This window comes from Lytechinus variegatus, chromosome 16, assembly GCF_018143015.1.
Source record: "Lytechinus variegatus isolate NC3 chromosome 16, Lvar_3.0, whole genome shotgun sequence".
NCBI classification, from domain to species: Eukaryota; Metazoa; Echinodermata; class Echinoidea; order Temnopleuroida; family Toxopneustidae; genus Lytechinus; species Lytechinus variegatus.
In genome coordinates this window covers 1,569,038-1,582,080 of record NC_054755.1, presented here as the reverse complement: position 1 = coordinate 1,582,080, position 13,043 = coordinate 1,569,038, and positions in this window count along the sequence as shown.

The window sequence follows — 13,043 nt, the reverse complement described above, 5'->3', positions numbered from 1 at the left end:
AGAACATGTTTTTAAAAAGAGGTTTAGAATGTTGTCTTTATTCCAGACCTAATTATTACAAAAATTACGAAAAAATCTAACATAAGACCCTATCATATTCTCTTGGAATAACATGAGTTGTAAAACGTACTCTTTCCTCTAGTACTACTTTCCTCCAGACCAGGTTATCTAAGAAATGAATTAAAAAAGAAAATCTAATCTAAAACCAGTTTTCAAAAGTTACACCCAGTAAAAAATATGTCTGTACCCCACACCCAGATTCTTTTGTATAATAATACTAAGACCCCTACAAAACATTGTAATTATGCATTTGCAAAGAAAACGTCCATTTCCCAGACTTGGTTATTATTTAAAAATAAAATTGTCTAAAACAAATACCCAATAATCTAACTACTGTGGAATAACAAGGAGATCGATTGTAGACTTTCCTCCAGACACAATTATTTCAAGAATAAAAAAACAATAAAACCCAACCCCCAACAACAAATCTAAGAACCAACAATCCTCCAAATTAAGACCAAGTACAAAAGCACATGTTTAGAGCGTTGTCTCTATTCCAGACCCAATCATTTAGAAATTAATTCAAACAATCTTAAAAACATAAGACTTTGTCATATTCTTATTCCTGTTGAATAACATTATTATTATGCTTAGACCTTCGTCTAGACCCAGCTATTTATAAGATAAACAAATATTGAAAAAATCAAAGCTAAGACCAATCTTTAAAATTAAACCCAGTTAAATGCTTGGGTTTAGAGAGTTGTCTTTACCCCACATCCAGTTCTCTTAAAATACAAATTAAGCAAAAGATTAATCTAAAAACTTAGACACCAGCATCTCCCACACTATAAAACCCTGTGATAAGGCATACCGTAAGTTGGTATACAACTTGTTTTTGTTTGATGGAAGTGAAATAAATAAAATTGAATTGAATTTAATACCACAAAAACGTCAAATTAATAAAAGGCGTAAATATTCTGATCTGAATGGTACGCGCCTTAAAAACCCAAAATAACAACAACAACAACGTTATTCTACATCAATGATATTGTGGCGTCTTGGTTAATATTGTTTGTCTGTTTTTATCGTTTCTAATAATTTCCTATTTTGAAATAACTGCATGGGTCTAGAGCAAAGACTACACCATATTCAAAGACTGGGCGTTGTGGCGTGCGCCTGTAATCCAAGTTGTGGGGAAGTTACAAATTGATGCAGAGGGTCAAGGTTCGAGCCCTGGTCACGTCTTTCGGATGGTGACGTTAAAGGTCGGTCCCAGACGTAAATAATCATATCTGATTTAGACACGTCTGACAAAACTCAAACACACACACACGTTTGCCCCCTGGAAAGATTAAACCTCAAGATGTTGATGGACCTGAATCCACCGACGGGACAGCCTAACTCCGTAACTCTGGTACGGGTGTGGGAGGGGCCCTTCTTTCTTTGCCTGTCTCTCTTTCAGTCATTTCAAATCAGTTATTTTTTTCTATCTTATCACTTCTTGATCACATAAATCCTCTCTCTCTCTCTCTTTACTTACTTAACGGGTCAATATGACCCCAAAAAATATATCTTAGGCCACTGAGATTATTGGAATTGTAACTAATAAAAAGAAATGCTGAATATATTACAAATGGTGCTTGGTACACTGAAAATTTAAAATACCGAAGAACTTGTTAAAACTTTATCCCCTCTTGCTAGAATGATTTTCTTTTATATAATATATCATAGATCGTCGATCAACAACCTTATCGTTTACGGGAAGTAATCCCCATATTGTGTGCTGATATCTTATTCCTCAGTTTTTTGTTTTATATGTATTTAAAGGTTTTGTGTTTTTTTTCATAAAAAAAGGAATGAATATACAAGAAATAATAATAATAAACAAGTGGAATGCCTCTGACCGTCTCACCTGCATCACGCATGCGTCAGCAGTGCTGACTTTGAAAACTACTATAACTCGCACAAGATGTTCAGTGATACTTGGTTACTCTTATTTCCACGTTTTATGAACTAGACCAATACACTAACAGAGATAAGATGATAATTCAACAAATACCCCCAATGTGGCCAAAATTCATTGACCTCACATGACCTTTGACCTTGATCATGTGACCTGAAACTTGCACAGGATATTCAGTGATACTTTATTCCTCTTATGTCCAAGTTTCAAAAGTCAGATCAATAAACTTGCAAAGTTATGATGGTAATTCAACAGATACCCCCATTATGGCCAAAGTTCATTGACCTTTGACCTTGGTAATGTGACCTAAAATGCACACATGATGTTCAGTGATACTTGATTACTCTTATGTCCAAGTTTTATGAACTAGACCAACATACTTTCAAAGTTATGATGGTAATTCACAAAAAAAAAATCGGCCAAAGTTCATTGACCCTAAATGACCTTTGACCTTGACCATGTGACCTGAAACTTGCCCAGGATGTTTAGTGATACTTGATTACTATTAAGGTTCATGAATCAGATCCAAAACCTTTTTAAGTTTTGATTGTAATTCATCAGATACCCCCAAATCGGCCAAAGTTCATTGACCCTAAATGACCTTTGATCTTGGTCATGTGACGTAAAATTTATGCAGGATGTTTGGTGATACTTGATTAATCTTATGTCCAAGTTTAATGAACTAGGTCTATATATTTTCTAAGTTATGATGATATTTCAAAATCTTAACCTCAGGTTAAGATTTTGATGTTGATTCCCCAACATGGTCTAAGTTCATTGACCCTAAATGACCTTTGACTTTGGTCATGTGACATGAAACTCTGATAGGATGTTAAGTAATACTTGATTAACTTTATGGCCAAGTTTCATGAACTAGGTTCTTGTACTTTCTAAGTTATGATGTCATTTCAAAAACTTAACCTTAGGTTAAGATTTGATGTTGACGCCGCCGCCGTCGCCGTCGGAAAAGCAGCGCCTATAGTCTCACTCTGCTATGCAGGTGAGACAAAAAGAAGTAATAAAAATAATACTAAATAAAATTGTTACCCTACTTCTCATACAGTGGGTGGCAAAATAGTCAATCATGACTTATTGCCAAATAAAAACATGGAATGGAATGGTTATCCCCTCTTGTTAGAATGTTTTTCTTTTATATAATATATCATAGATCGTCAATCAACAACTTTATCGTTTTCGGGAAGTAATCCCCCTTTTGTTTACTGATATCTTATTTCTCAGTTTTTTTTCATATGTATTTTAATGTTTTGTTATTTAGGTTTTTCATAGAAAAAAGGAAGGAATATACAAGAAATTATTTTTTTTAAAGGACAAGACCACCCCAACAAAAACTTGATTTGAATAAAAAGAGAAAAATCCAACAAGCATAACACTGAAAATTTCATCAAAATCGGAAGTAAAATAACAAAGTTATGGCATTTTAATGTTTCGCTTCATTTCACAAAACAGTTATATGCACATCTCGGTCGGTATGCAAATGAGGAACTGATGACATCACTCACTCACTATTTCTTTTGTATTTTCTTAAATGAAATATGAAATATTTTTATTTTCTCGTCATTGTCATGTGAAATGAAGTTTCATTCCTCCCTGCAACACGTGGAAATTTATTATTTTAACATTTTGTGCTTTAGGCAAGAAGGTCCTAATCGTCAAATTCGTAAAAATTGAAATAATGTATAATTCAAACAATGAAAAAGAAATAGTGAGTGAGTGACATCATCGACTCTCTCATTTGGATGTAGCTGGCTCGTTCATATAACTATTTTGTTAAAAATAAACAAAACTTTGAAATGTCATAACTTTCTTATTTTACATCCGATTTTGATGAAATTTTCAGCATTGTGCTTGTCTGATTTTTCTCTATTGATTTAAATCAACATTTTTCTGAAGAGGTCTTGACCTTTAATGGTTGCAGGGTCTTTGTTTTGTTGTTGTTGTTGTGTTTTTAATGACTTTTATAACTGGGTCTGACAGAAAGACTACGCTACATTTCCATGTTATTCAACATAAATAGGATCGTGGGTCTTTGTTTTTTTATAATTATTATAATTTTTGAAATAAATGGGTCTGGAAAAAAGACTTTAGACTTATATTATAATTTTTTAATTAACCGGGTCTGGAAAAAAAGATTTCGCATTTTTGTGCTATATAAACACATTACTATAAAGTTTCAGCTTTTAGTTACCGGGTCTGGAGCAAAGACTATGCTTGATTTTCAATTTACCATTAGCGTCTGGAGAAAAGACTAAGCTCGATTCTCATTTTTATTCCACTGGAATATCATTAATGTATCTCATTTGGGACTAAAATTATAATTTTTGAAATAACCGGGTCTGGAAAAAAGACTTTGGATTTATATCATGATTTTTTTAAACACCCGGGTCTGGAAAAAAGATTTTGGAGTCATATCATGATTTTTGAAACAACATGGTCTGGAAAAAGACTTTGGACTTGCATTATTATTGTTTAAACAACCGGGTCTGGAATAAAGACTTTGGACTTATATTATCATTTTTGAAACAATCGGGTCTGGAATAAAGACTTTTGGCTCATATGATTATTTTTCAAACAACCGGGTCTGGAAAAAAGACTTTGGATTTATATCATGATTTTTAAACACCCGGGTCTGGAAAAAAGATTTTGGAGTCATATCATGATTTTTGAAACAACAGGGTCTGGAAAAAGACTTTGGACTTGCATTATTATTGTTTAAACAACCGGGTCTGGAATAAAGACTTTTGGCTCATATGATTATTTTTTAAACAACCGGGTCTGGAATAAAGACTTTGGACTTATATTATCATTTTTGAAACAATCGGGTCTGGAATAAAGACTTTTGGATCATATGATTATTTTTTAAACAACCGGGTCTGGAATAAAGACTTTTGATTTATATTATAATTTTTGAAACAACAGGGTCTGGAAAAAGACTTTGGATTTATATTATAATTTTTGAAACAACCGGGTCTGGAATAAAGACTTTGGGCTCATATTATTATTTTTGAAACAACCGGGTCTGGAATAAAGACTGTGGATTTATATTATAATTTTTTAAACAACCGGGTCTGGAATAAAGACTTTGGGCTCATATTATTATTTTTGAAACAACCGGGTCTGGAATAAAGACTTTGGATTTATATTATAATTCGTTAATTGACCGGGTCAGGAAAAGAGACTTTGCACTTTTGTGCTAAATGAACGCATTACTATACGATTTTAGTTCAGAACGGATTTGCCAAAAATCCCTTCAAATTTATTACATTTGTGGGTAAAGTCATTATTACATTTGTGGGCGATCAAAAATTATTACATTTGTGGGTAAAGTGCATTATTACATTTGTGGGTGAAATTATTACATTTGTGGGTAAAGTGTTATTACATTTGTGGGCGTTATTACATTTGTGGGTAAAGTGTTATTACATTTGTGGGCGTTATTACATTTGTGGGCGATTATTACATTTGTGGGTGTAACATATGGTCCGATAGATTTATACACATTCTCCAGAATAAACTGATATTAATCTGAATATAAGCCTATAAATGGTTTAATTTGATTAGTGTCGTCAAAATGGCAGAATCAGGAAACGCTAGAAGCTGAGTACTCGCATCTCACAAGTCATGGCTAGATAAGGATTTTTGAAAGCACATGGGCTTACTAGCCTTATTATTAGGCCAATAGCACTTGGATAGGAACACCTCCGCCTATCGTCGTTCTGAGCTCCCATATGACGTACACTGTTAAAAATACGTTCGGTACTAATATAATGATACAGGGTGAGTAAATGCCTCCAATCTCCTGAGAAGACCGAATCCGTTCACCAACCTCTTGTCAACACGACAAAATTGATCCCGTGTAACGGTACCGTATTCCTAATGCCATGTACGTCTAGAAGACTCCAACGATTCCTCTTGACTCGCATTAATATGAGCCAGAAATATGAATCTCAAGATTTTTGCAGAACTATAAGTGCCTGATTGCCTGACAACTCTGCTACTCTTAACTCTCACGTCCATAACATTAACCAAGAAATAGCTTTATTCCATCTTGCTCCATGTTGATATTGTAGGCCCCTATCTAGTATTGTTCAAGTTTCCAAAAGCGAGTATCCGAATGAATGTCTCCATGCAGTCCCAGAATCTAGGTCCAACAATCCCGTGCGCACTGTCCTTATCACGACCGCAAAGTTGTACGATATGAGTATTAAATGTTCCTGCAAACAGCAATATGTGATAAAGTCATGATTTCTTTCTATAATAAAAAAAAAATCAAAATATGTATTCATGTCCTCTCAACCGAGGAGTGCCGTCAGAGATATTCTGTATACAGAGTGGGTCAGAAAAAATGTCCCATCAGATTGAAGTTATCTTGTCTGAAGTATAAACATATCATTCTTGATTTATTGATATAAGTCTTGATAAAGGTATTCGCCACGCAAACTCAGGTACCATTTTTATGGAAATATTTGCATGCACATATGACTGCGAGATATTACGGTCGTGAAATCTTAATTCACCAAGTTGCCAGTTGAACAATCACACAAATTTTGAAAAAGGTTACAACTTGTGTGCAGGCACCTACCCCATCATTCCACACACAGACACACCCCTTAAAACCCTTACACATTCACATCACCCCTCTCACACACACACCGCCAACCTCACCCAAACACACTTGTAAAGTACTCAACATAAGTAACTGCTTCCAAACAAGTCGTTTCGAAGGTAGGTATATTGTTCAAAGACAAAGCTAATATGATAAGTTAATGATATGATACGTTAATGGCGTGTTTAGGAAGGGTATGTGCACATGGGAGTGGGAGGGGGGATGTGTTTGTGCAATATATACAAAAGAACATTTGATGAGATTTGGTTTCGTACGGAATCGTACTTTCATATACTCATGGATTGCAGAAAAGTTAAACCTCTGTGGCAATTTTATATTGATCATTTTTGTTTAGCTGAATTAAGAACTTTGAATTGGAGGGAAATATTCTTAGGATTACCTGGAAATTATTGTAGAATTAAATGTATCAATTCTGTTATTCTTTTTATTAAATATGCAACTTTTAATTCCAGAGCTGAAATCCGGGTACCTTCATTCATTAAAATACACAAATATATTACGGGTTGTATAGAAGAAAAAAGTCGCCTGGCAACGAAGTCAGGCAAGTTAAGTTTACATTTACAGAAATGGGATGAACTGAAAGTGAAAAGAGATTTGAATGTGAACAGGTGGGATGTGTCTAGTGTGGTGCGGTGTGAATCCTGGTGTGAATGTTGATGATTTTCTTTCTTTTTTTTTCTTTTTACAAGTTCTTTTCAATTTCCCCTTCTCTAATTGTATCAATATGATTTGCAGGTTCTTTTCTTTCTGTATCCTATTTCGCCAAGATATGCTAAATGTTCATATGCAGATTTCTGTATATTGTTTACGTATGCATGGTATGTGCATGTGTGTCTGGGTGTTAAGGTGGGTGTGTGTATGTGTGTATAATTATGTAAAGTTATGTTGAAGCTTGATGTAAAATGGGATGCAATGATAATACATGTAGGTTGATTTCTGTTTACCTGCAAATCATTTAGTAATTTAATATTATTATTAATATACATAAAGGGTTGGGGCTCAGTTAAGTTCTTTTTAGATATAAAAGAATAATTTTAAGGAATTTCATTCCTTACTTATTTGCTTCGGTTTTTTGGAAATATACATGCATTTTTTGCATATCCTTGTTGATATAAAATGAAGATTTGTAACTTTTTGCATTCATCTGGAGTTTACGTAATTTTATTTGAATGAAATCCTTACTAAAAACATGTTGAAAAAAGTTTGTGCTAGAGATGTGATGTGTTATGTGTTGGGTGCGGGGTGTAATTTGTGAAATGATAGGTGTTTTCCTGTGTGCACACACTTTTTTTCACACTTTGTTTCATTCTTCTCCCAGCAATGTGGAGCAAATTTTTACGACCTTCTATAAAGAGCGTCACGGAGATCCCCATTTTTACGTGGTCCGTTTTAAGGCATTGCACTTTTAGCAATCGTTGGTCCAAGAGCTGTTCCGGAGACCCATTTTTAAGACCAAGATTTAGTTCCAGAGCCCCCTATTTTCGGGCTTGCGCGGCACATTGGAATTCATCTCTCACTTATTTGTGCATGCAAAGATCCAAGGTGCCAAAATATGCAGGATAACTCTACCAAGACAATATATCTATAAATCAATGATTAAATGACAAGTCCACACAACAAAAAGGTGATTTGATTGAAAATAGAAAAATTTAAACAAGCATACACTGAAAATTTCATTCAAATCAAATGTAAAATAATTAATCTATATTTTTATGGCATTTCAAAGTTTCACTTAGTTTCACAATACGGTTATATTCACATCTTGGTCAGTATGCAAACGAGGGACCGATGGCTTAAAACAGTTTTTTTCGTATATTTAATTATACGAAATATGTATTGATTTCTCATCGTGAAGCAAATTTTTATTCTTCCCTGAACATGTGGAATTACCAGTCGGTTTAACATCTTATAATTTAATCATGTTGGTCATGTCCAATCTGTAAACTTGAAATATTTTTAATTCAAATAATTAAAAAAAGAAATAAGGACATCTTCAACTCTCTCATTTGCTTTTCACTAAGTTTTGCACATCACTGATTTGTGAAAATATAAGCAAAACTTTAAATGTCATAACTTATTTTACATCCGAGTTTGATGATACTTTTATTGTTAAGCTGGTTTGATTATTATCTGTTTATTGTAACCAACAGTTTACTAGGGTGGGTGTGTAGGGTGTTTTTTTCTGACTCACTCTGTAGTTTGAAATCGACAGAGATCCAAAGTCCAAAAGCACGCAACCTGCACCGTCTGAGAGTACACATGCAATGGCATGTCATTTCACTATTGGCAGCAGATGAACTTCGAAAAAAATCATAATAGTCTTTTTGTTGGAAGGCAAAATGCGTGACGATTTCCGAATACATGTATACGGCATAATAATTCCAAACTGTGTGACACGCCATACAAGTATTGGCAGATCAGAATAGTGGTTTATTCCACAATAAGGTTTAGGGAAACTCCACAATGTAGAGTTGTATAGTTAACAATCCTTCAACGTAATTATTTCGCTTCATAAACCATATATGTTCTTGAAAAAAGCATCGGGCTTTTCGTATTCGAGTCTGTATATTACTCCCTTCATTCTATGATAAAAGCTATATCATAATATGACTGACTTTGGACTGTACCTTTGACACAGCTCGTAATAAACAAATCAATTTACTGTTGGAGTTTACGGTATGAAAGCCTATTACAGGACGAGGCCCATATGAATATGATAAAATTATGTTCAAAATGCATGAATAGCAGAAATGACTAGAATACATAACTTCTATATTTCAGCCGCTATTTTGGGGGCATCTTCTTCAAATTCCAAATAAATCCTAATGTACGTTCTTCTCTGATACAAAATAATTGCCCCCCCCCCCATTGGTTCCGCAGCCCTGCATATTTACCGATGTATTTCCATATTGATTATTGTGCAGTTTACCGTGAAAACAGTTAAGTAAGTAATTGCCTCTTCTCTTTTTTTCCTGTCGGATATTCCCTTTTCTCCTCCTCCCCTCCCCCTCACTCCCGCTCTGTATTTGGCTGTCCCCTCCCCCCTTCTCCCTAAAACCCATCGCTTTCCCCCGGGGGGAGTGAAATATATCGCTGTATTCACATGCGTGTTTTTTCAGTTTTGGACGCGGGCCGTGCGTGCACTCGTCGAGGGTATCAAAAACACCGATTTTCACAAAAAGAGTGGTTTTGAAAGACTGGTCAATGGTCAAATGCAGGATCAAACGTATTTAGGGTATTTTTTCAAACAGTCTAGTCAGATTAGTCAATTCCCTAAGCAATTCCGAAAACTTGTTTAGGGCCTAAAGTGTGCAAAACTAGTTTAGGGGGTTATTTTTGCACACAGAGAAATACTCGTTTAGGGGCCGGGTGTTTGGAAATAATTTGGCCACGCATGTGTACAGCAATACATTCGACTGCTCCCCCTTTCTCCCCATTCTATCCCCTCTGTTTCTTTGACAGTCCTACCCCTTATCTCCCTTTCTCCGCATTCCCTTGCTTTCTTCTCTCTCTCTCTGCCTGACCCGCCTCTCTTTCTTCCCATCTTCACTTATATACTATCGATTCTATACATTCGCTATGATGCTCTCTCAAGACTTGTTATAATAATAAATTTAGACTTACGTATTACAAGTCATTCAAAGATTTCAGTAACTTTAAAGTATTACTGTGAATGTATATATAACAGTGTTTAGAAGTCAGGTGATGTGAGGGGGGGGGGGGATTCGGCCATGCAGGGCCCTCACTATGGAATTCCCTCCCACGAGAAAACCGGGATAGGAAGCGTGTCGAAACATTTAAGATTAAGCTTATAACTTACCTCTTTAACGCACTTTATCAATGATTTTCTGTTACTTCGTTTTTGTTTGCCCCCCCCCCTTCACTTGTGCGCCTTGAGCATCTCTTACAAGATAGATATGGCGCCTAACAAATTGCACATATTATTATTAAATCCACACCGATGAAAATCTGGTGTGTATCATTTTTTACAAGAAAGAATCACCAGTCGTTCGTAAAGTTGCTTACATGTATAACTTACGAACAGCTTTGTGAAATGCCAATCAGGCCCCAGATTTCACTGATACGCTTTAACAGAAAGACATCTACAATTCATTTTGGCAAATCGAGACTAGAATTTAATTCATCAGCATCAGTAATGAAAGTACATCATTACGCTGTACACTAGAAAAACTCTGGTGTTGATTCAACACCAACCCAGAATCTATATATATCCACACCTGAGAAGTGTTGAACAACACCAGTTTCGTTTTGGTCTAACACCAGATAAGTGTTTCATACAATACCAATTTAAAACAACATCGGTTTGATTCCAAACTGGTGTTGTTTCAATACTTCTCTGGTGTGGACATATATAGATTCCGGGCTAGTGTTAAATCAACACCGGGTTTTTTGTAGTGTATCCTCCAATTCCAAGTTTACAAAATGATGAATATATACAATCAGCATCATGTCAAATGTCATGTGAAACTCCTCAAATATGTTGACAAATAAATGTATGTTAAAACACATAGGTTAACACTCTGTATGTTACATACACAAAAATATTGATCAGGTATTTGAAAATGAAATTTCATTCATTAAGAGTTGAGCAATTTCGAATGTAAAATATTATTGGCAACCAAAACATACAACCCATTGTTAATAAAAGTATTATTAAGGGTATTTATAAGATGTACTATCATTAAGGGAATTGACTACCCCCTCAAATAACAATGAAATTGAAATGAACTTTTTAATCACATATATGTAAAAGTATTCAAACAAAAACAAAAAACCCAGACAGGTTCGCCCACAGATAGTCCCATACCAAATGAAACCCCAAAAATATTTGATCATACGATCCTTAAAATCTAAAAATAATATTATTAAGAAGCAACCATTGTTGCTGACTCCACAAGCATCAGATTAGCACTCATCCTGTTGTAAAAAAAAATCACACCCCATACATTTACCAAAATAAATGATATTCTTGAACCAATGAATACTCAAACATTGGTGTTAACTTGAATTGGATCCTTTCAATTGGCCGTTGACTGTGTTGGGTTATGTTACCATGGTATCAATGACTGATTAAAATGTAAGCATCGATATTTTCAATGCAAGCTTTTTTCAACGGTTGACAGGAGAACTTAAACTTGTGTAATTAAACAGCACCTCATAATTCAACACAAATGATTACAAATTATCAACTATTTCATCGGAAGAAAAATATCAATAACTTACACTTTTGATACCCTACAGAAATGTTTTGGACTCTTTTTAAATAATCTTACTTAAAGCAACATTAAATTTAAATTCTGTGGCACATTTGTGCTTAGCCAATCGGGTCTCATGATTTCAGTATCTTATAACAGCAGCTTGCACATGTCAGGAGTGGGAGGTGCTAATGATGAATGGAAAAGGGAATGCATATTTTGACCCAAGTAAAAATATCAAAATAAATCAATAACTAGATGTACCTCGATAAATAAAAAGCTAATCATCACTTGGAACAAGTGGAATGCCTCTGGCCGTCTCACCTGCATCACGCAATTCAACATAGCAGCAGCGGACTTTGAAAACTACTATAACACGCACAAGATGTTCAGTGAACCTTGGTTACTCTTATTTCCATGTTTTATGAACTAGAGCAATACAATTACCGAGATAGGATGGTAATTCAACAAATACCCCCAATGTGGCCAAAATTCATTGACCTCACATGACCTTTGACCTTGATCATGTGACCTGAAACTTGCACAGGATATTCAGTGATACTTGATTACTCTTATGTCCAAGTTTCAAAAGTCAGATCAATAAACTTGCAAAGTTATGATGGTAATTTAACAGATACCCCTATTATAGCCAAAGTTCATTGACCTTGGACCTTGGGATTGTGACCTAAAATGCGCACAGGATGTTCAGTGATACTTGATTACTCTTATGTCCAAGTTTTATGAACTAGACCAACATACTTTCAAAGTTATGATGGTAATTCAACAGAAACCCCCAAATCGGCCAAAGTTCATTTACCCTAAATGAATTTTGACCTTCTTCAAGTGACGTGAAACTCATGCAGGATGTTTGGTGATACTTGATTAACCTTATGTCCAAGTTTAATGAACTAGGTCCATATATTTTCTAAGTTATGATGACATTTCGAAAACTTAACCTCAGGTTAATATTTGATGTTGAAGTTCATTGACCCTAAATGACCTTGTGACATGAAACTCTAATAGGATGTTCAGTAATACATGAATAACCTTGTGGCCAAGTTTCATGATCTAGGTCGCCGTCTGAAAAGCAGCACCTATAGTCTCACTCTGCTATGCAGGTGAGACAAAAATGACCATGATTGCATGATTTATATCATATTATATTATTAGAATGAAATTGCCCCTACACTAGGGTAGATCTTTTATATTTTCTTTAAAG